At 38.2% G+C, this 25381-nt stretch overlaps 1 pseudogene; it reads left to right on the top strand.

The window, feature by feature from the left end:
- LOC118850846 overlaps window positions 1–10804 on the top strand; it is a 44016-nt pseudogene extending 33212 nt beyond the window's left edge.
- Window positions 10805–25381: the final 14577 nt, after the last annotated feature.

Raw genomic sequence — 25381 nt, 5'->3', positions numbered from 1 at the left:
ATCTACACATGGCCAAACACAGATTTCACATGCAGAAGGCTTGCCAGAGGGAATCCACATAGATCGGGACAGGTATCAACCGCCTTAAAGAGACAACAGAAGATAAATCACATTACTTCAGAACAACCTACATCTCTCTTAACTCCCAAGGGAAGAACAGTTTCTAGGTATTTTCAAATGAGATGTTAAAAACAAAAACCTAGGGGGAGAAAAATGATTTAGTCAGGTGAGAGACACATAAATTAAAGAGATACAAGATATAATTAAAGGGGATGGCAAAGATTATAACTTACGGATGCAGACTGCAACATTCCTCTCGCCTGCCTCACAAGGGCTCTATGGGGCAAACACTGTGTAAGCCTTGTCTTGTTCAATAAGCATTACTGAGCATCGACTCCATGTGGAGCACCGTTTTAGAAGCTAGGGATATAAAGACAAAATGAAAAACCTCTCCTGACCTCAAAGAGCTTCTATACTATCGAAGGGATAGAACAGAGAAATAGCTAAGTTTACACACAATAATGTGATGCCCAGATTGGATTGATTATAATAATAGCATGCATTTATATAGCACTTTGAGGTTTTCAAACTGCTTTATATCTAATATATCTCTGTCAATATATGAATGGGAGTCAAATCAAGTTAGCAAGCATTTATTAAGGCCTTCCATGTGCTGGGCTCTACAACTACGATTGTTATGTGAGCTGTTATTATTCATTTGTGTTCTCTAGATTGATCCAAGGCAGTTTGGGTGTGACAGACAGAGAGTCAGTCTCAGAGTCAGGAAGAGCTCTTCAAGTCCTGACTCTACCACACACAGGCAGTGTGACTGTGGAGGAGTCACTTCCTTTCTCAGTGCCCCAGGCAAGACTCTTAGCTTGTGGAGCAGACACTCATCTGCATTGGGAAGGAAAGTTTCCTACTTCAGAGTTCCCTTAGCCAATGAAATCACAAATCTATTCCAAAATCAAAGATAATATTCTTATTATCCCCAAATCCCTTAAATAATAGTGCAGAAAGCCCCCATACTTAGGTGAGAAGCCTTAGGATTTAAAAAAAAGAACATAAATTCAATCGATGACCTCATTAGTTATGGAAGACTCCACTACTGCCCAGGCAGCACTTAGGCACAGATGGCTTGACATGTCCTGTTTTGGGTACACTCTTGCTGCTGTTCCCTGTGGAGCAACTTCCCACAACTTAGCCCTTCCATGCAGGGTGCCGGCCCACAATCCAAATGGATAGGGACATTTAGACAGATTCTTGATCCTCTCCACCACTCGAGACACCCAGGGGCCATGGCCTTAGAAACACTTGCTGTAAACCGACAATGGATTCCTAGAATCTGAGCTAGTAAAATAACAAGGTCTCCTCCAAGGCTACTTGAGAGGAAGATAAACTCCAAGTGACAGGCTGGCTGGCCATTTGGCAAAAGCCGGTTGATGCCGTCACCGCTTCCCACTTCATAGTCAAGCTTCTCGGAATGTCATGGCATCCTCAGCCTCATTGACCCTTTCACAGCTATCTTTGGCTTCCAAAGCTCCCTGCTGGCTCCTCCACGCGGTGGGGAGATACTGATTGTGTCCCTGCAGACAAAATTGCAGACCAAACTAGATGGTACCAATTAGTGTGGTGTCACATCTGCAGGAACACGTTCAAGCACTTCCAGAAGTCACCTTGTCTGTTGTGCAAAATGACAACTGCAGAAACTGAGAAATGCCACTAAAGGTATCGCTGGGCAGATGCATACCTCGATGTTAACCCAGCAGCAGCAACAACTCAGATTTCTCTAGCCCTTTAAGGTTTAGAAGAGGTCTGTCCTACTCACAACAACCCTGGGAAGTAGCTAGTATAGGAATGGCTATCTTCATAAGACAGATGAGAAAACTGAGTCTCAGAGATGTAAAGTGATTGGCCCAAGGCTAGATAACTAGGAATCTTAAGAAGTGAAAGGCAGTTTTGACAACTATATGATTAATTGAATTCATGCACAAAATCAAATCACACAACGAAGATATTCTAGTGTAGATCGCTGTCTTTCCCTTTCTCTTCCTGACTGCCAATCATCTGGTTTGTCTATGGATTAGATGTCTTATAGTGCCACAACAGGCATCTCCAACTCACCAAAGTCAAAACAGAACCCACTTTCTGTCCTACCTTCCCAAACCCACCCCTCTTCTAACCTTCATTTCTGTTGAGGACAACACTAACCTCTGGTCACGGGGTCTGCAGCTACAGAATCATCTTCAGCTCATCACTGTCCTTTCCCCAACCCCTCCACAGTCAATTGGTTGTCAAATCTTGCCCATTCCATTTCCACAACACTCTAGCCCTCACCTCCTTTCCACTCTAACACCACTTCTCTGGACTATTGAGATATCTTCCTAATTGGCCTCCCTGCCTCGGGTGTCTCTGCACCCCAATCTATCCTTCCTATAGTTACCAGAATGATGTTCCCCAAACAGAGTTCTGACCATGTCACTCCCATTCAAAAGCTTCCAGTGACTCCCTGTTCTCTACAGGATCATCAGTGGTAGATTCCTCTGTTTGGCATTTAAAGCCCTTCACAGGCTCCAGCCTATTTTCCAGCTTTGTTGGATATTACTCCACTATATGTAACTTATGATTCAACCAGATTCACCCACTGGCTCTTTCTCACACATGACATTCCCACCTCCCATATCCATGCCCATCTCCAAATTACTAATAAATAGAGGAATTCAAATTGAGGCAACTCTGAGGTGCTGCCTCACATCCACCAGATTGGCAAGGTTGACAAGAAAAGAAAGTGACAGATGTTGGTGGGACTGTGGGAAAATAGATGCATTAGCACACTACTGGTGGAGCTGTGGAGGAGTAGACCGGGCTTGTAGCAATTTGAAACTATGTTCCCAAATCACTTAACTGTGCATGCCCTTTGACCCAGTGACACACTTCTGGGCCTATATCCCAAAGAGATGAAATAAAGAGGGAAAACGACCCATATTACAACAATAATTATAGCAGGGTGGTTGTGTTTGTGGCTGTGGTTGGTTTTATAGTGACAAAGAACTAAAAACTAAAGGGATATCTACCCAATGAAAATTATGAAATGGAATAGAATACCATTGTGCTGTAAGACATCACAGAAAAGAATTTTCAGAAAAACTTGGGGAGATTTATGTGGCGAGCAGAACCGGAAGAACGATTTATATATTAAAACCACACTTCAAAGACAAACAACTTGGAAGACTTAAGAATGCTGATCAATGTAATAGCCAACCATGACTCCAGAGGATCCACTCAAGATGCAGAATGACAAATTGAATCTATCAGCAAGCTTGTTATTTTAAAACAATGGGAGCAGGGAAATTTTTTTCAAACATAAAACTGCTTTTTGCATCTAAGACAAGGAAACCAAAATACCAAAATACCACAAAATGTATCAGTCATTTACTATGCTAAAATGCACTGTGCTTGGCACTGAGGCTACAAATATTAAAATGGCATCATCCAGGCGTTCTTAACCTAGGATACACAGACCACATCAAGGGGGACCTGGGAACTTAGATTGGAAAAAAAAGTGTTGTCTTCATTTTCACTAACATCTAACTGAAATTTAGCATTTCCTTCAATTATTGAAAAACATTCTGAGAAGGGGGCCTATAGGCTTCATCAGATTGGAGCAAAGGGGTCCATGATCCAAAAGAGCTAAAGAGCCCCTAACATAGTCTTTGACCTCAAGGGACTTATAATCTAGCTAACAGAAAATGACTAACTCTACATAATAGCAGCCAACATAGCTGAATTAGAAGAGCTATTGCAAATACAACATTTAGATATCTGAATACAATATTCAAATATGCTAGATTATAACCTCCATGAGGACAAGGACTATTTCTTATTTATTCTTCTGTCTCTTCCTACTACCTAGAATAGTGCATTATATATAGTAGATACTTAATAAGTGTTTTCTGAGTGAAAGAATTAATGATAGAATGAATGAAATTTCTTGTCATCCAAATGGGCCCATGTAGAAAGGGTCATCAAATTCTTTCCAGATTTTGCCACTGGTCACCTGCAATTGAACAAGCTCTCTGTAAGGAAATGTTTCTTTTATTCACCTTACAATTTTTTTTTCATTAGAGTCCCTCTCAATAGCCCAGCTTCAGTAGAAGGAGATATTATTTAAAATTTTAGCCTTCATTTATTTCAGGTTCAGGGAAGCACATTTCCTTCAGTGAATACCTTCACTTCATGAGACTGCATATATGGCTCTTCAGCCCAGCAAGACATCTGATATTAATGATAAAAATTAACCAATCACCACTTGGGCCTGGTGAATACTCTGGCTACAGTAGAATGACCCAAGCACAAGTCATGACTTTTGAGGGCCAAGGGCAATTTTTTCATCATCTGTATGTATCTCCTGAGTAATCAGGGAACCAAATTAATACCTGTACTTGTGCATTCTACATAGATATGTGAGGATAACACATGGCCATTTCTGGTGGAAATGGAAACATATGATAGGATTGCTGCATAGAATCCTAATCATTCAAGGCAGATCAGTATGCCAATATGGATCTCTAATTATTTGGTCTCTTTAAAGACTATTCATCTACAGGTTTTCAAAGACTATCAGTTGGAGAGTAGCATTCTATCAACATGCTGGCAGGATGAGCCTAACATTAAGTGTGATAACTACTGGCAGTCTGCCTAAGTGAAAATCTGGGCTCTCAGAAAGGGAATTCCTCAGGGAAAATTAAAAAAAAAACACCAAGCTGCTCCAATCTGTACTCACCCTGATGACAACCCTCCACTGTATCTTCTCCAACAATGCCAGGAATGAGGATCATCCCAGGAAATCCATTCTTTAGATAAGGATTCTGGATATAGAGGGGAACAACCAAGAAGCCATTTAACAAGTGGCCTGAATTCCATCCTACAGGCCTCTCTAATTGTCCTTTCCCAAATAGTGTCTCCCCACCCCCAATTTACAGGACATTCCATCTTTACCTGCCCCAGTAACTAGACTGGGTCAGGAAGATTAGGAGACAAACAGAAGTTAAAAATTAGGCAAAGAATGAAATATCCTGAAAAGGTATGAACAAATAAGACATCCAGGGAAGAAGCCCAGAGTGAAACAAACAGCAACAATACTCTTCCCCTCACCATGCAGCATTTTTTTAGAACATTACCCAATTGAGTTCCTTCACAGAGTGACAACTAAAAAGATTTCACGATTTTGTATAGAGCCTCTTATTCTCTGAGAGTAGTAGCTAGCCCTTTAAGTAAGAATACTGAGGTGCGGAAATAATAGTGTGAATTATCCAAAACGGGACGGTGAATAATTTAAAAGTCATTTGTATTTCACTTTATAAATCCCAGTATTCTTAGGCTAAGTCAGCTTCACTCTACAGCTGGACTATGTCAAGATGCATCCTGGAATGTGCTGGGAGCTAGGGAGCTTCTGGCTAAGCACTGAAATATTCACCATAGAAAAATCTACAACATAGAAATAACAAGGGTGAAGTGTCATTTACATGGTGGGAATCAAAGCAATGTGGAAAGAGAAATACAGAAAAAAAGAGGGACAGACAGACAGAGGGAGACACCCACATACTTTACTTTGGGACATGAGTTGTCCTAGCTATACGTGGTACTTCCTGGTCCCTGGATATACCACTTCTCCACTGCTGCTATTGTAAGCTATGGGAGAAAATAATCCTGTACGTATGTTACTTAAATTGCTCTACCACTTAATTAAATATCTTTTGCTTGAAATTTATGTGTCCTCTGGTTGGCTGGTAAAAGAAACACTTTGGTGGTGAACATATGCACTATGATTTTGAGCGGATGTTGACTCACTGCATGCCTTAGACATAGTCTAATTTTCAGATAACCCACACATGAGGGGGATCCTGGATTCTGCATTTACATCTTCCTCAATCCCAAGCATACCAACATGCAAATTACTCTTTAGTCATTTTTCAGTTGTGTCCAACTTTCCATGACCCCATTTGGGGTTCTCTTGGTAAAGATACTAGAGTGGCTTGCCATTTCCTTCTCCAGCTCATTTTACAAATGAAGAACTGAGGCAAACAAGGTGAAGTGACTTGCCCAGGGTCACACAACTAGTAAGTGTCTGAGGTCACATTTAAACTCACAGAAATGAGTTTTCCAGACTCCTGACCCAGCACTCTATCCATTTTACCACCTTAGGTGAGAAAATCAGTACTGGGGTATAATCTCAAAAATGACAGGATGATATTTGTTTGAATTCAAGGCAAACCATCCAACATCAAAGGAATATAAGTCTATGCTCCAACCATTTATGCCAAAGAGGCCAAAGTTGTTCAGTTCTATGAAGACCTACATCTTCTAGAAATAATACCAAAAAAAGATGTCCTATTCATCATAGGGAAGTGGAATGCTAAATGAGGCACTTAATATAAATTTCAAGAACTTGAATTTAAGCAACTTTCTCAACCCCCAGGACATGTCAAGAACTGTACACACCAAGCTGCAACACAGAATCGTGGAACATGAAAGGACTTTAGTGATCATGTATTTCCCCTTCCTTTTTCATCTTACAAATGAAGAAACTAAGGTCAAAAAGATAAAATTATCCACCCAAGATCATGGAACAAGTTGGTACTCAAAAATAACAAAGCCATGTGTTCTTTGACTGTCCTCTATTACAGTTATATTTCCCTAGAAGAAAAATATCTTCCTAATATACTACATATATACACGTGTACATAACACGCATGTATATAAGTGTATGCACACTGTAAAACACGCATGTATACACATGTACATTGTATCATGAATATGTGTATACATACACATGCGTAGATGCATATAATCTGGGCAGTACAGCCCAGGTCTTTTCAGAATGAATATATTTGATGACTGACTTTTGAAAAGGTCATTCCACATAGTGCCACAGAGAGAAACTGACAATGCTGATCTGGTATTTCAATTGAACACCACCTAGTGGACAACTCAGATAGTAGTTTCTTGTTGAATAATTAATACAGTGACATACTGAATTTCTGTCTGCTTTAGGAAGGCAGCCCTAGAGTCACATTAGAATCACATTAGAACACTAGAACCAAAAACCCCGGGTGAGAAAGGATCAGTGTATCAAATGCATATGCAGTTGCTAAAATCTGTCCCATAAATGTTTTACAAACAAATGATGATTTAAATGTCTTCTAGCTCCCTGGTCCTTGCATGGAAATATATATAACCACAGAATCCATCCAAATTTGAATTAGAAATAATGATGAGCTTAACAATTATCTCTTCTGGCATGTGCTACATACATGTACAACAGTTTGACGCCTACTAGCTAGAAATAACAATATTTGAGACTGGATTCCAAGTTGCTGAAAGCCTCTAGACACTTTACCATCAGATCTCTAAAAACAATATAGAAGATTGAAAACCTATTCTGATAGGCTTTTCTCTTCAGAGCTCAATCAGGGAGTCGTATAAAACTAGAAAATGTATTTGGGAGCAAGCCAAGGTTTAAACTATCAAAGAAAAAAAATTCCATTAGCACAGAATTGCATCTTCTCTGGGAACTGTGTTAATTGATATAAACCTAAGTTGTTTTTATTGAAGAGTCTCAGAAGAAAATAATATTTTAAACTACTGAAGTGGTTTTCTTCCCCCAATGTAAAATTCTTTTCTTCTTGCATATTCTAACTCATATTTAGTTTGCCAAGTGCCTTGAGATGGTATTACACTTGACAGATCACTTACTCTGAATTTACAAATGACACAATTACTAAAGTGTAATTGGCTTAGCTCTCTAAGTATGTTTTAAAAAAGTATGACTTGTCCTTTTAACAATTGCCTGGTGCAAAGCTGTCCCACTTTGCACATATCTTAATGATATACACAAAGTGTTACAAACAGTGTGAGGTCCTTAAGGGTCAGGTAAGAAGAGCTCTATGATAGAATTTGTGCTTGGAAAAAAATTAAGTCCTGAAAGAAATGATTATTAAATAATCAATTATTGGGAGATTCAGAGTTTTCTCTCTTCCTATGTCTGTATACCCTACTAGGTCAAGCCAGCATCTTAAAGACACTGATGATAAAAAGACTGGATTAACTTTCTCCTCAATCTTGTTTAGACCTCACCCAAGCAGGGAAGCCCATTGTGTTCTTCTTGGGCTTGGGTAGGTGGGAGGGAGCATGTTCTTTATCTATATTGCCTAAGGCTGGGAATGGTCTGAGAGCAAGAGTGGTCTGTCAAGTCCCCCAGTCCCTGATTAGAGTAGGTCCACTTCTCATTATAATATTCATTCTTCTCATTAATTATTAACTAATCAGAGTTGATTGCCAAGCTCAAGAACACCCATTCTTCCTAGGGCATGTGTTAAGTGGGTTCCATGAGAGATCTTTGGCATTTGAGAGTGCCACTGACCCCTTTTATTAGAATAATTAATTTATTAGAATAATTAATAAAATGACTAATCATCCAGAAACTATGTCTCTCAAACTTTTATATGCCACATCCTTGTCTGAATTGTCCAAGAAGTAGGAGCAAAGCCATGCTTCAGGGAACCAATGGATTTGTGACCACACCCCCTCCATGCCTTTGCATATTGTTTGGCTCTTGTCCAAGTCTTCTAGTAAATCTTCCACATGTGGTCCAGTCTACATGTGAGTCAGTCAATTAGTAAGCTAACATTTATGAAGTGCCTTACTAATCAGTGCCAGGCACTGTGCTAAGTATTGGGAATACAAAGAAAGGCAAAAACCAAACCAAAACAAACAAAAACCTCCCAAGGAGCTCACAGTCTAATGCTGAAGACCTTCCTCAATCTCTTGAAACTTTGAGGCTATGGATGAATGATATGGGCCATCAGTTATCCTTCACTCTTGATACAAGCCCTGTTACTTTTCAAGGTATGTATCTCTCCAATGACATCTTCCATGCCAGTCCTCTTCCAGGGGGAGAGAGGTAGGGGAGGAAAACTTGGGTTTGGAAAATCACAGGGAGGCCGAGTACATCCTTAGGAAAATAGAATGATATACTCTTTCCAGCAGCGCTGGCACTATTGATCTGAGTAGATGCGGAAAAGATGCCTGGGGTGTAAGGTGAAGCATGGCTTATGCCAGTTAAATATAATGGACCAAAGGAAACACTCACTGATCAGGAGAGTGCAAGCTTCAGGACTGATAACAAATATAGATTGAGCTGAATTGAATGCCTTAAACTGTACAGTTTGATAGAATTCAAGTGTGAGACTAAAAGTAGACACAAAAGAACCCTGGCATTAGGGTTCAGTTGTCAGACACTGAACAGGTGCCCCACTCCTGGCCAGACCCTGAGCACACCAAGAACCAGAAGAGCACAACTGGGATGGTCTCCAAATAGTGACTGTACCAACAGGCTTATTATCGGGTCTAGAAATCCCCATTTGGCTGGCTGACTTACCCATCTGCTCTTAATCTGCAGTGATGTATGCCCTGTTGTCTGTCTTGGCTTTCCTTCTTTCTCATTAGTGTCCCTCCTTCTAATCCTTCCTCCTATCTGATATTTTGGTTCAAAAAAATGGTCTGGGGGTGCTGCTGCCTCCACTGCCTACCTGTCAGGGCCACCAGCAGAGGCAAGGGCCATACTGGGTAGGGATGCCTTCCCCACCCAAGTGGCTTCGATATCATCCTTGGCTGTGATTTACCTGCTGTCCAGCCTTGGGGGGCTCTGTGGTGACCTCATTCTTGCTGCTCAAGTACCCAATCCTGCTACACCAGAGGAAGAAGCAGCGATTCCTCAGTAAACACATCTCCCACTATAGAGGTGCTGGAGGGAACTTGGAGAATACAATGGCAGCCTTTTGACATGTACTTAATATGGGAATGGATATGCTGGTACTGGACTGCCATATCACAAAGAATGAACAAGTAGTCGTATCTCATGATGGGAATCTGAAGAGATCAACTGGAATAAGTGTGAATTAAGCCTGGGAGTGGACTGGAAGCAAGAGTGATGGTCAAGTCCTCCAGTCTCTCATTCCAGTAGGTCCACCTCTCATTATAGTATTCGTTTCATATATACATATTTGTATATTTATTCATATTATATATTCATATCATATGTTCATATTTGTATGTTATATATTAATGTATTATATATTACATATTCATACATATACATTCATTCATTCAAGTGTGAACATCTCTGGCCTGAAGTATTGTGAATTCCCATCTCATCTTGGCAAATTAGAGGTAACATTTCAAAAAGGAAGCCAGAGTGAGGGAGAAGACAAACACATTCCATTACTGAAGGAAGTTTTTGAAGCTGATAGCAAGGTCAACAATAATCTGCTGATTAGGAAGATTTCAGGGTTGGTAACTCAATACAAATGAGAACACTTGATGGTGTGGGGCACCACTAATAATAAAATTGTAGAAAAGCGTCACAAAGTGAATTCAGATATCCTCATTTTCTTCAGTCTCCAGCCTGTTCTGCTCATTCTTGGCCTATTCCACACTGGCCTCTTGCCCTCTGTGCCCATCTGGGAGCAGTTTGTTGTTGTTGTTGTTTTAAATTCCAATGCCATCTATAATATTGAAACTGAGGAAACCACAGAGCATATCAAGAAGTCAAAAATTTCTCATGCTGACAGGTTGCTAATGAGGAAAGCCTTATCTGACCACCTCACTGCCCAAGGCATTCAGGTGTATGTCTGGGTACTAAATGAAGAGCACAAATACAAAAAAAGCTTTTGATTTGAGAGCAAATTGGGTGATGACAGACTATCCACCAAAGCTGAAGGAATTTTTACACAATTATGCATAAGTCAACATGAAAAAAGCACTCAAAAAGGCTAAGGAATATTCTTTTTTCAGCATCACATAAATAACCATTTCCAGAATGGTAAAGGATGTAATCAATTGAGTTTCATTACCTCATTTTAAACGTGATTCAAAATGAGGAAATTATAATTTCTATTTATTTTAAAGTATATTTCAGATTTTATGTTTGTACATGGTTTATTTAGAAAGCTAATGCTGATTGGGATAGGGCAGGTAGAAGATGAATAGCAGATCAAGATTTCTGTGTTCTATTTATTGTGGATCAAGACTTCTGTATTCTATCTCTTGTGAGTATTTGCAAATCAAAGACTACCACTAGATAATAGGCTAGATAAAATTCAGGACTTTGGAGGATCCAGATATTCAATGGGCTGAGATCAGTTAACCAGTAAAACTAAATTATTGAAAAACTGCAGCCATTCTTAAGTTGGCTCTTTATTTCTGGACATATTGGTAGCCCGCACAGTGAAAAAGAAACCAGTAGAAGAGGCAGTAAAAATAAAACAAAAAAACACAAAAAAACAATGACGTAGTTATCTGACAAGACACACACTGTGATCGGTAGTCAGTTTCATAGAAATAATTAGAAATACCGCCTCTTGACCAGAAACAAAATCCGTAGACTGAATTAATTTTTCTTTGGCTATTTTTATATAGTTTTGTTAATAAGAATGTTAGACTAATCTTTGAAATTTTGGGGGGCATGTGTATGTGTATGTGTGTATACAGAAGTATGTACATATGTGTATACATATCATCAACTCTATGGCTAACTTTATTTTCATTGTAAACATTGCAAAATACACTTGTAGTTTATTATTAAGAATAGGGTCTCTCAAGAGATGGAAGATTACAGTTTGTGACAAGGCCTAATTGTGTTTTGCGGGCCTATTTCTGGATATATAAAACCACTTTGACTCTTCAGCATTTTCATGATGTTAAAGAAGATGACATCATTGTTTCCATACTTTCGGATAACCCCACTTGATCTGTATCCACTGTTTGCTAATCAAGTAATCCCTTTTGACCGTTGGTTGGAAATAAGATTTCCCAATGTTCTAAGACTTGCTCTCTCAGCCTTTCTTCTATAACTACATGTAAATCTATTTCTAATCCTTTTGGGTATTTGTCTTCAGTGGGGCCCTCTGACCTCTGGCCAGAAGTAGACCATGCTCTATGGTAGGACAGGTGAGATCTCAGACACTTGTCATTTGTAAACCATTTTCTCATGAAGGATTATCATTCTCTCCCATGAGAGTAAAAATAGTGTTTTTTTAAAAAACAGAAATAAAGTTTTCCAAGGACATGCAAGAAAAAAAGAATGGTTTGATATTCAGACTCTAATGTAGGTCACTCACCATATGAACTTGGTAATTTGCTTCCTCCCTAAAAGTGGAAGAATTTCCCTCAAAAAACAACAACTCCCTAGGTCCCTCAGCCTATTAGCTGAAGCTCATCCAGTTGGTAGTTGTCAGTCCCCTCCATGGATTTTTTGCCTTGTGACTCTCTTCTGCCCTCAACTTGGCCCCCTCACCCTTTGTTAACCCCTTGGGCCCTGATGTGACTGCTGTATTTTTCACCTTGTTTATTCCCACTAGTGAAAAATAAAAATGGTACTTCATAACCTGTAGACTCAAGTAAAGTTCTACGTACAGGAAGACCAGTCTGAGAGCAAGTTAATATTAGGTTATTAACCTCTAAGCAACTTAACTACCCCAGGAACAGGTTCTGATTCTCTCCATTCCCTTATAACCATAAGCAGACCAGGATATCTTCAAAAGGAACCTTATATCTGGTATCTCTGCATATGTCCTTCCTCATACATAAACATACACACAAGCACATATAGAATAGACTGTAAGATTTTTTTAAGGCAGAGACCAGATCCTTTTTCTTCCTTGTATCTCTAGTGCCTAGTATAATACCTTATATGTAACAGGTATTTAATAAGTTTTTATAGAAATGAACTTAATTGGTCACACAGCACATAAGACAGGTTTCCCTCAGACCCATGCAATGAGTCTTTTTTTAAAAAAAAAATAAACCAGGATGGGTCTTATCAATATCCAGATGAGCAAAGTATCTAAAGTTATGGCATTGGAGGTAGGCTTGGGGTGGGGGGTGGCAGTGTTTGTATTCCTGAAGTGGGCTAGATCTGTACCTTAGAAGCAATTTAGCAGCATTGGTATGGGACTGGTTCAGAACCGTGGATAGCTCCAAATGTGTCGTTCAGTTCTTTCAATTATGTTTGACTCTTTGTAATCACTTCTGGAGTTTACCCAGGTTCAGTAACCTCTAGGCTACAGGCTTTAAGTGTCATAGTAACAATGTATGCACATACTGATGTAAAAGAAGGGCATCATTTGATCTGCTGTATCCATAGGATAGCAAGATATATTATGATGCTTCACTGTAATTGTTTTCTAGGGAAGAAAGAAGAATGAGGAGTGGGGAAAACTCTTAAGGCAGGGATATATTCTCACAAGCTAGAGATATAAATTGAATGTGAAGTCATCATCTTTTTTTAAACTCATGCTATAAATCTTTTTAGCAGCCAGAGGAAAGCTATTGAAGAACCAGCATTGACGACCATGGGTATGGCCTACTTTAGCAGCGTAATATTTTGCATATCATCACCTGAAGGGACTTAATTTTCCCAAGGTTGTCCACCCTGATAGACAAGTTCAAGCCTTCCAGCAGAGTTCTCTGGATCACTCAAATTAAAAATAGCTCTGAAATTGTTTAAGGTATTTTTAAATTTATACAAGAAATTACGTAATAGTGTGGTTCTACACCCTCATTTAGAACAAATTTAATAGAACATGTTTAGAAAAGTCCATTCTGAATGCTTTATGTCAGGGGTTCTTAACCTGGGATCTGCAAACTTGCTTTTAAAAAATGTATAATCACATTTCAATATAATTTGGTTCCTTTGTAATCCTGCGTATTTAATTTTATATGTTTAAAAATATTGTTCTGACAAGGGGTCCATAGGCTTTACAAGACTGCCAAAGGGGTCTACAACACAAAAGGGTCAAGAATCCCTGATTTAAAATAGCTTTATATATTAAGCTTTTAGGAATTGTTTAAAGAACCTGCAGTTGTGTATGCTTGTAAGCATGAGAAGAAAAGACTAGGAAACACCCTGCAAGCAAGAGGGAATGAGAGGCAGATTATCCCTAGAGAACATTTGGTTTATGGGGCTATTTGAACATTTCCCTCTTTTAGAGAGAGGTAATAAGGGGGAAGATTGACCTGCCACCTGTGGAAATTCAACCTAAAATTCTGGCATTTTTGCCAGAATGTAATTAGTGGTCTGACATTAACTTGAGCATCTTTGGTCTTCCCATTAAAACTTTGTCCTAGGCTACCTATAAAGATAAAGGTTCTCCATCCCTTAATATCATAAACTAAGTATTGCCATTCCCATACTGGAGCATCCTCCAATGTCTCATACTGCTATGGAGGAGGTCCTGGAATCTTGAAGGCTACATCGTTGGAGTCTAGGCTCTGGCATCATTTACCAAACTTGTAAGGCTTTGAGGATGGTACTTCATGTCTACTATCTAAAGACCCTCGCTGAGTTCAAGGAGATTCATTTCCAGGTTGAACACAGTAATAAGTCACAAAGGAGGTTTTATTTGCATTGTGGAAAGGGATACCACATTAATGAAACCACAAATCCTGGGAAGAGTAGTATAAATCCATTACTCTTTAAGCTACATAAAGGAAAAGTCCAGTCCATGTGTTAGAGCTATAATTTCTTGTTTTCCTCTTCCAAGTCATAGCAATCCTTTGGAATTGTGAACTAACTGGGTAAGGAGAGTTTGGCCAATACACGGCATGTATGTGTCAATATATGAAAACAAGAGGCAGTACAGTGTAATAGAAAAGGCACTGGACTTGAAATGAAAACAAACTTGAGTTCAAATCCCATCTCTGACATTTTTAGTTAAGTTAGTTAACATCTCTAAGCCTCAGTTTTCTCCTCTATAAAATGGAGGATAACAATGGCTATCAAGCAGCTATGTGGCACAGTGGATAGAGTGCTGGGCCTAGAGTCAGGAAGACCTGAGTTCAAATGTGACCTTACACAATCACTAGTTGTGTGACCCTGGGCAAGTCCCTTAACCCTATTTGCCTCAGTTTCCTCATCTATAAAATGAGCTGCAGAAGAAAATGGCAAACACTCCAATGTCTTTGCCAAGAAAACCCAAAAAAGAGTCATGAAGAGTCAGACATGACTGAACAACAAATAGCTACAGTACTCACTTCACAGACTTGCTGTGAGGATAGAATGAGATCCTCAAAAACTCTAGTGAATCTGTGCTCTCATCAATGTAAATGTTCCCTCCAGTAATCAAGATTGCAATAACATAAGTCTGCCCACCTCATGAAATTCTTTTCTATATCTTCTCATAAGTCCATTGCAGGAAGTCCACCCAACACACTGAGAGACTTCCTTGTTTTCTCTTGAATCTGCAGGGATAGCAGTGGAGCATATAGACAGCCACTGGACATCCTTCACTCTTGCTACATGACTAGCCCATAGTTTTTTTTTTCAGACATCCTTTCCTCCAGTTCTCTGTGGTTTCTTATCAGTGGCACATTGTACCTTACTCATGCTTATCATTGCCATCATCATATGATTGGTACTCATTTTTAATTCTTCACAAACTGTAGTGTTCTGTGACTTTCCATCATGTAACAACACTGGTAACTTTTGATAAAGATGAGGAGTAGACTTTTGATTTCATTGATACAGGGAATTCCCAGGTGAAGAAATTCCCTCTACCAACATAGGATGACACCTTCTCTACAACTTCAAATTTTTAGATAGTTGTCTGGATCACCCAGTGATTAAATGACTTGCTGAGGGTCAAAAGCCAGTATGTGTCAGAGGTGGGTCGTGAACCCAGGTCTTCCTGGCTTCCAGGCTAAATTTTCATCTATAACTTCACCTTCTCTCTCAATATTTTGATATGGTAAAGCAAAATGCTTCCTTGAAGTCTCCCTTCCAACAAGGTGTTTCCCATGCATGTATCAAACATAGGTAAAACTCTCTGCAAACCTTAAAACATTGAAAGACTGTCAGCTGTTATTATTATGAGGCCCATTGTTCAAGGAGATACCTTTTTAGGAAAAAGAACACGTGGAGAGTCTCTAAAAGAATTTGGTGAAATATGTACGTCTTTAAAATTGACTTTAAAATCCAAAAAAATATCACTCAAATAGTCAGCCATTCCTTTCTATATTCTTTTCAACATATAAATGTGCATGAAAGAGCAAGAATAAGAAGTGGGAACTATAGGAACATCATAAACAGCAGAGTTTCCATAAAAGCTCTAAATGACGGTGCAGTGGTTCCAAAAATATTGGACTCTGCTTTCTCTAGCTGTCTTCTCACAACACAGTTTAAGGCAAGGCAATACATAGATAATTCTTGAAGCTCACTTAAGTCTAATGTTTTCCTTTGAACATAATTTCACTAAAACCCTTCATATCTTCCCACAATTTAACAAATTTAGGATTATTAAATGGGAATGATGTTACACAATTTGTCATCAAGGAAAAATAAAAGAATGGAATATGAGGAATTCAGAGAGACCTGAGAAGACTCATATGAACTGATGCAGAATAAAGAAAGAATCAAGAAAACTGTATACACAATAAATATGACACAGAAGAAAACAATAAAAGACATCAGAATACGAATTAATGTAAAGATCAATCTTGACTGCACAAAACCAAAAATGAAACATACTTCCTTCTTCTCCGTAGAGGTATCGTAGACCACATCTATTGAATGCTAAATATACTGCCAGAGTGCTTGATGTGTTCACTTATTTTTCTTAACTCTTTTTCTTAGTTACAAGGGATTACATTACAAATTCTGGGGAAGGCATTGGAAAATGACAGTTATATTTAAAACATCAATAAAACATTAAAAATAAAAGCAAGGCTATCATATGGCACTATTCTCCTATTCTGCTAAATTTACAGTTAGAAAATATAAATTCCATATCACAAACTGATCTGAAAAAAGCCTAGAAGGCCTTTTCCCTTTGTGAAGATACTGGAATACAAGCATTTTTTCTCACTCTCTTCACCTTGAAATCTTTGTTTTTCTCTAACATATTATCTACTTGCCCCTGCTTGAAGCAAAAATTTGATCTTGATGAATCACTCAGTCATATGATCCAAGACCAGGCAATTTTTTTTTCTGTACTCATGTTTAGAATACAAGAAGGAAAACAGAGTCTCAAGAAACCACTTATTATCTATCTAACTGAGCAAATCACTTAGTTTTTCTGGGCCTCAGTTCTCTCATCTATAAAATAAAGACACTGGGTGAGATGGACTCTCTTGTCCTTTCCAGCTCTAAATCTATGATCATACAGTTCTAAGTTACAGGGAAACAATTTTGACTCAACACAAGGGGGAATTTTCTAGCAATCAGAACAATCTTAAAAATTGTGAACTCACTACTTCCTAAGGCAACCTACTCCATCTCTGGAGGTGTTCAAGGTGGATGGTCATAGGTGGGAGAGGTTCTTTGTAGAAGGAATTCCTCTTTTAGTTAGGGGTGGACTAGATGACCCCTAAGTTCCCTTCAAAATAATAACTCTACAATTGGAAGAATTTCATACCAGAGTATAGATACCACTGGGAAAAAAAATCTAATTTTTTTCTAGTGTCATTGAACAGGGACATATCAAGACCTTTCTATTACTAAATCATCATTACCATTTCTAGCCTAAATCATCTGAAGTTGGTACCAAGGAGACATGAGCACAATGCCTTTGTAAATTATAGATGACAATCATCAGAAACTGTAGGGCCACTAAGTTATATTTCATCTGTTATTTTCATATTCATGTAACTTGAATGCAATGTAGCTTGACAAAAATATAATTTTATATTACTGTTATTTGGATGTCTTACAAATGGCATTTGCAAAGATAAATGTCAGAAGTGGGACTTGTTTTTATTATTATGCTTGTATTATTATGCTGTAAATGACCATTGTAAGTTAATGGTATGTCATGCCATCAGCATAAGCAGGACATTCTCAAAATGAGCAAACACTTCTCAATTTCCTTCCATATAATTGAATTTGCACAGTGGGATTTCTTTAAAATCATTGTGATGGTTTGAAAAGAAGATACTTGCTTTCCTCTTCCAATAGCACATTGGTTTCTTCTGCTCTAGTTGAAGAAAAATGGGGTTTTACAAATCCCCATGATGAATTATGCACATGGGAATAAACAACAATCTAGAAAGAAAACCTTCAGAAGATTAAAATGATGAAACTAATTGTGATCACAAATTATGTCATGAAGAATATGACAAATGTCTTAGGCAATTATCCTTACCTACTTTATTTATGGAAAATTCAAGCAGACTACCAGGTATGCTCTCTGGAAAACATGAGGGCTGAATGAATGTTTTCTTTCCTATTAGCACAAAGCCAGAGGACCTTCAGAGCAGAAAGGACTGGGCCAAAGAATAGGCTAAAAAAATGGGCATGGCAAAAAATAGCACGTTTTACTATTTTGCTACACTCAAACAAACAGAAAGTTCCCCAGATAAGAGGAGCTAAATTGCTAACTGCTTGTATGCAATTGCAGCCCAGGCAATCCAATAACATAGTAGTCACAACTTGGTATTTTGCCACTGAGAAACCTTGAGAGAGTGCTCACTTATAGATATGGCTTAGAGAATCTGCGATTATATTGAGCATCACCTTACTAGTTTCAATAAAGAATATCTTAGTTTCTGTCTTTATATAGAGATGTGAAAATGGTGGATGTAAAGAAGAGAGATGCTTTTAAAAATCATATGGAAAATAAATGCGTTTCATGTTCGAGTGGGAATGATGGGATAGAATGGGGTAAGGGTGAGGGTGGGGATAGAGAGAAAGACAAAGGCAAAAGGCTGAGGCAAAGACAAGGCAAAAAGAAAGGCATAAGATAAGCATGGAGATGAATTTGGTTGGTTAATTTGCCAACCTTCTTCTCTTCCCTCCAAGCTGGACAGTTCCCCAGTCACTCCAGCTGTGCTGGGCACACAGGCATCGTTATTAATTAATTATTTCTAATTCTAGGGGTACTTCTGAAAACTATGCCAAAGGGAAGCTTTTCTATGAATGGTGGGTTTGTTTTTACGCTGATGTACTAAAGAGAGGTGCGTGTGAATGTGGCAAAACTGATTCTCACTACTGCCTCATAGTTGGTTTTATCTTTTTATGAAAGAAATGAAAACATTTTCAGCAAATGAATAGGAAATCTGCTCTGAGATGTATTGTGACCTTTTAAATTAGGAAGAAAGGTTCGTGGACAGGGGTAGAGTTATTGATTAAGTTGGTGATCATCCAATTTATATTCTTTTTCATGTTTCTACTTAGGGGCAGTAAACAGGATGCTCTTAGAGACTTTATTTTATTTGACTTGATTTGGGCCCATACAGTCTCTCAATGCCAGTCTTGCCTCCTTAAATCCCTGAGAGCAGAACAGGAGCTGTTACTTCTCTCTTCAACCACTCCCGTGTCTGTCATGGAAGTTTAATTATAGATGCAATATGCAAATGCAAATCTATTGGATAAGTTATCATTTTGTAACAGCTTACTCTAATAAGGGAAATTAAATCCAAAAAATTCTCAGCATATATCAGCATATATGATGCCTGGTATCATCTGTGTGGTAGACAGCTCTGCAGTCACCAAAGCTGAAACCAAACCTTTCTCTCCTGACAGACTGAATGACTCCCCCAACTTATGAGAATGATTTTTACCTTGACTGACTGTATGGTGAAGGAACTCTAGTTCCAGGTAATTCATTAATCAAGAGATCATGTATTATAACATATATAATATTTATCCTGGAATATGTAATATGTATTCTAATATATATCATATTTGAATAATAAAGGAGGCACAGAATGGTATAATTGATAGTGAGTTGGTTCTAGAGTCAAGGAGAGCTGGATTTGAGTCCTGCTTCCATCCCAAACTGGCTGGGCAGCCCTAGACAAGTCTCTTGATCTCATCAGTGTTCCAGGAAACTCCTTAAGATTATAAATTACAGAGCTGGCACGAATATGCATGAGATCAGGTAGTTTTTGCATTAGATGTTCCCCATACCAGGGTAATAACAGTTCTTGACCAAAATCATTATCATCACCTTCATTAGCATCACCATCACCATCATCAATCTTATTCTTAGATAGTTCAGCCTAATTGATTGATGAAGCCTTTGCAAGGAAATGTATAACATAACACTACAGTTGGAAAAAAATGTAGCACCTACTAAATCCCTATGTGAGCGGAGAGTTGATAACCCTCTCAACATTTTGCAGCAGAAGCACATGGGCTTGTCCTGGCATCTTTTGCCCAGTTCAATCACTACTACAGAGAATGCAAATGAGGGAGATTGAGTTGAAAAGAAAAGAACCATAGCCTTCTAAGAAGCTTATTGGATACTCACTGGAAAATAGTCATTCTTTATAGTGGCCAAAGTTATGAAAAGGGCAGACTCTTTAGAAGGTGTAAATGGAGCTCTACAGGGCCTGAAAGAGGTGTACTTTAAGCCTCATTGTTTCTGTTACTTGCCTTAGACCCTTGATTTATTTATTTGTTTATTTGTTTGTTTATTTTTGATTTATAGAATAAAGGAAGCATTTCCATAACAGTATAACAAAAAAGTGGCTCATGAAATTCTTTTTAAATATATAATAAAGTTATCATGTAAATTTCTTTTGTTTTTTTTGCTTCTCTCTCCACTTCTCTAGAATAGAATAAAGGAAGCATTTCCATAACAGTATAACAAAAAAGTGGCTCATGAAATTCTTTTTAAATATATAATAAAGTTATCATGTAAATTTCTTTTGTTTTTTTTTGCTTCTCTCTCCACTTCTCTACCACCCCCACCCCCACCCTAAAGATGGCTACCACTAGACACAAACATGTATTTGTGTGTGTATGTGTAAGTATGTATGTAAAATTCTTCTACCTATACTTCTATTTATATCAGTTCTTTCTCTGGATGCAGATAGCATCTTCCTTCATATGCCCTTTCTAGTCAATTTAGGTATTTGTAATAGTCAAAATGACTTATTTGCTCAAAGTTTAAATGCAACTGTTCTACATCAGAAAGGGGCAAAACCTTACAACTTGATGTTTCTATTACCTGCCTCTTATATCCTTGAATTCCATCAAGAAAGTTGGGGGTAAGTGGGGACTCAATTGATCAACCCTCCTCCAACACACACACACACACACACACACACACACACACACACACACACCCTAAAAAGACATAATGAAGTGGCCAGAATTATGCACATCAAAAGCTCACTTATAAACTAACAAACAACAAATCTCCTATATTCCAAATCACCACAAACCCCAAATATCCTTGAGAATTCAAGAAATAAACTGTGTGCTGGAACTAGAACACTATTATAGATAAAACTCTTTGTAACCTCACAACCACTTGGATATAACATTAATCAACTGAGATACTAGAAGTGGATAAGGTGCTTTATAATTGCTATGTATTATGTTTAAAACCTGTGTGGGAACAGAGTTCATAGTTATTTGCCCATCATCCTTTCTCCTACTGAATTTGTCTCAAAGAGGCCTTCAGTGATTCAACAGAATATAAGCCTGTAACCTCATACTTTTAATCAATTACTAAAAATCCCACACATTTTCTACTTGCACCATAGTTCACTGCACACTAACCATAAAAGAATAATAGCAAAACTGTAAAATGTCACAAGATCATTTCTATCTTAGCTCCATCAAACACAAAGATGAGAGGAATTAAATAATATCAATCCCTGGCATTTATAGAGCACTTTGAGGTTTACAAAGCCCTTTACAGGCATTTTCTAATTTTTGCTTCTCCAAAAATATGTGAAGTAGTTACTACAAGTTTTATTATCCCCTTTTACAGATGAGTAAATGAGGCTGAGAGAAGTTAAGTGGCTTGTTCATTGCCACAAAGTAGTAAGTGTTAGAGCTGAGATTTGAACCCAGATCTCCCTGATTTCAGGTCCAGCCTTTCCTCCACTCTACCACATAATGGGCTCTATTTGGAAGCTATTCCTGATGAAATACACAGAAATATTAAGGTTACCTGAAAACCATTAAAATAATTGTTTCTAATTTGAAATAAGTGGGAAAACAATCTCAACTAAAGCAGAAACTAGCACAATTGTTTCTAACTTATTTTTTTAAAATTTATCATTATTATTATTATTTCATTTATTTTCTTTTCCTCCTACCTCACACCCTTCACCCCCATCCCACTGGAAAAGAAAAAGAAAAACAAAAATACAGTCAAGCAAACAAATTCCCACTTTGGCCATGTGTAAAAATATTCAAAGTCCCAAAACTCTAAGTGTTTCTTAATCTTTAATAGCTTAAAACTTCACTAAGACTTTGGGGATGTCTTGTATGCCTTACTCTGCTTCTTGGATCCATCGTCTCCCCATCAGGATGTGGGTAGAACACATCGGCATGAGTCTTCTGGAATTATGGTTAGAGTGATCATTACCGGTGAAATGATTTTAAAGAGACAGCTGACAATTGATATTAGAGACACTACACTAGAATATAGGCTTAAAGAGAACCTCACAGCCCCTCAGGAGTACTCCTGGAACTCAGATAGGACAGAATAAGTCTCCTTGCTCTGTGAAACCAACCTACCTGTGGAGCTGTGACTGGGAGAGGCCAGAGCCTCTATTGAATACAAGCTAGTACTGGGAGGGGTGGCACTAGTAGCTAAAGATGAGGAAAGATTTCATTTAGGTTCCCAAAATGGGCAATACCACCCTCTGGGGGATATCAGAATGATACAGGGGGTTGGGGGGGTGGGAGTAGCCTCAAGTACAATTAGGAGGCATTGAAAAAATAAGGGGGCCTTGGAAGCATAAGGAAAGAAGAGAAGAAAATTTTGGAAAACTGTACATGTTTCATCTGTTATATAACAGAAATAAAGTTACTTTCCAAATAAACACACAAGACACAATTTATAACCAATCAGTGGCCTAGTCTGCCAACAGGTCTTAACAAGCAAGTATTGGCAGAGAAGCATGAGACGCACTGTAGGGAAGTCGAGCATGCACCAGCAGGAATATGTGCATGTAATGACTTGTTTACAATACGATACTATATGGTTACATGATGCAATATTGTATCATCAAAGCCTCAATGAAGGGAAAAAACCCACAAATTTACAATAAATTATTAAATTTAAGATGTCACTTTTTTTAAAACAATTACATTTTTTTGAAATGACATAAATTTCAAAAAAAAATGTTAAAGGGTTAAGGAAAGTAGATTTCCAGAGGGGCATTGAGTAGTTTATTTTTTTTTTGAAAAGGAAGTGGTAGGCCAAATAAGTTTGGGAACCTCTAACAGAAGATGGTGGTTAAACTGAGCCTTGAGGGAAACCAGGGAACCCAAGAGGCAGAGGTGAGAAAAGAAGTGCATTCTAGAGGTGAGGGACAGTTGTGGGCAGAACAATAAATGGGACAGTATGGATAGACAAAAAGTGTCCAACACATGGCTGGACAGCTGCCAGCAAAACTCTCAAGTATAACCAGACCAAATTAAAATGTAATTGTTGGAGGGGGGGGCGCAGCTTGGTGGCACTGGGACTAGAGTCAGGAGTGTCTGAGTTCAAATACAGCCTCAGACACTTATTAGCTGGATGACCCTGGGCAAGCACTTAATTCCATTGCCTCTCACCCCCATCCCCTCCAAAAAGTGGAACTGGGAAATATTTAACAACAGATTTAAAAATGCAATAGAACATAGATAATGTTAATGTGTGGTTATCTAAATCAACATATTGCCTGCAAGGATCCTTATGTATGGTTTAGTGGCTCCCATTTCAATTTGTTTGACACCACTGGGCTAGACTTAGTGTGCATAGAGAGGAGCAGCTGCTAAGAAAGCTAAAAAGATGAGGAAAGGCCCAATTACAAATATTTTATTTATTTAAATCTTAAATGCTAAACTTCTTAGATAGAGAGATATTTACACACATACATACTGTAGTGGTTTCCTGTTATCTGTAGGAATATGTGTGTGTTATGTATTAGGAATATATATTCCTAAAATATCTATTAGGAATAATAATATATTATAGACATATGTATTTTATTATATATACATACATATATATTCCTAAAGATAACAGGTAGGCACTGTAGTTCACAAAGTATGAGGGTGCCAAAGTCAGACTTGCACTTTAGGAAAATCCCATTCCACTTTTGCGGAAGATGGACTGGCCTGGGGAGAGGCTTGAGATAAGAAGACTAGATGAGAGACTATGGTAATGAGGGCTTGAATGAGGGCAGTGGTAGTGTGTATGGTGAGAAGGGAACACATGGAGAGAGGAGGTAGTAAGAGTAATGACAAGACTTGGCAACTGACTGAATATGGAGAGTGAGAGTGAGGAGTGGAGGGTGACAGCAAGGTTGAAAACCCGAATGACTTTAAAGATGGTAGTGTTCCTGACCATAACAGGAAAAGCTGGAAGAGGGGTGGGTTTGAGAAGGAAAGATAATGAGTTCTGCTTTGGACATTTGGGGTTTCAGAAGTCTATGGGTCACACAGCTAGTAAAGATGTGGGGCAGTATTTGAACTTATTTCTTTCTTACTTCGAGTCCAAAGGTCTCTCCACTACCCCATATCATCTCTGCTCTCCAAATAAGGTTAGGTTTGGTAAATATATGATTAGTTCAAATTTTATACCTGAAATATAAAATCCAATATCCCAGGAAAGTATTGTTCTATAAAAGGAGTATTGTTCTTTCAGGGAGAGAGCTGACCTTGACTAGTGACTAATATATTTCAATTGGCAGGTCATAAACTTGAGTATAAATTGGAACATAAAGTAATGTACTTGCAGACAGATAAACTGAAGCATCCAAACACTGGCTGTCTAATATCATGTTAAACCTTATATTAATCTTGCTTCCATAACTATAAGGATTTTTGTAATGACTAGCCACAAGACTCAGATTGAACAAAGGAAAAAATATATTTCGATCCCATAACTAGCAGAGTCAGTTATTAAAACTCCATGTTATTTTATTTTTTAATACTTTCAAGACTTTGTTGCTGTGTGGGAAGCAGTCTCTTCTCCATTTCCTGGTTTAATAACAGAGAATATTCTTCAATACAGAAAACATGGCATGGTGTGGTTCAAGTACAATGTTAGTCCTATTTTCTCTTTCATAACTGAAAAGTAAATAAATGAGCAAAGTGTGGAGTCTGATATCAGATGACCATCTTTGTCAATGGATACTTGCTTACACCTACATAACACACATTTTCCAAAAGTTTAGCCTTGATGATTTTCTGTCCTCTCCATTTGTTTTCTAGAGCAAAATGTAGACTTACAGATAGGTCCAAATTGCCAAAGAGTTGCCATTTTTTCCTGGGGAATCTCCTTTAAGAGGGGAAATTTCCCTCAAAAGCAGCACAAGATGGTAAAAAGGGTCTTTAAAAAAATGAATTCACTGAACACAAGCTCTAGTCCTA

The sequence above is a fragment of the Trichosurus vulpecula genome, chromosome 5, assembly GCF_011100635.1.
Source record: "Trichosurus vulpecula isolate mTriVul1 chromosome 5, mTriVul1.pri, whole genome shotgun sequence".
In the NCBI taxonomy this organism is placed as follows: Eukaryota; Metazoa; Chordata; class Mammalia; order Diprotodontia; family Phalangeridae; genus Trichosurus; species Trichosurus vulpecula.
This window is presented reverse-complemented; position numbering and strand designations above follow the sequence as displayed.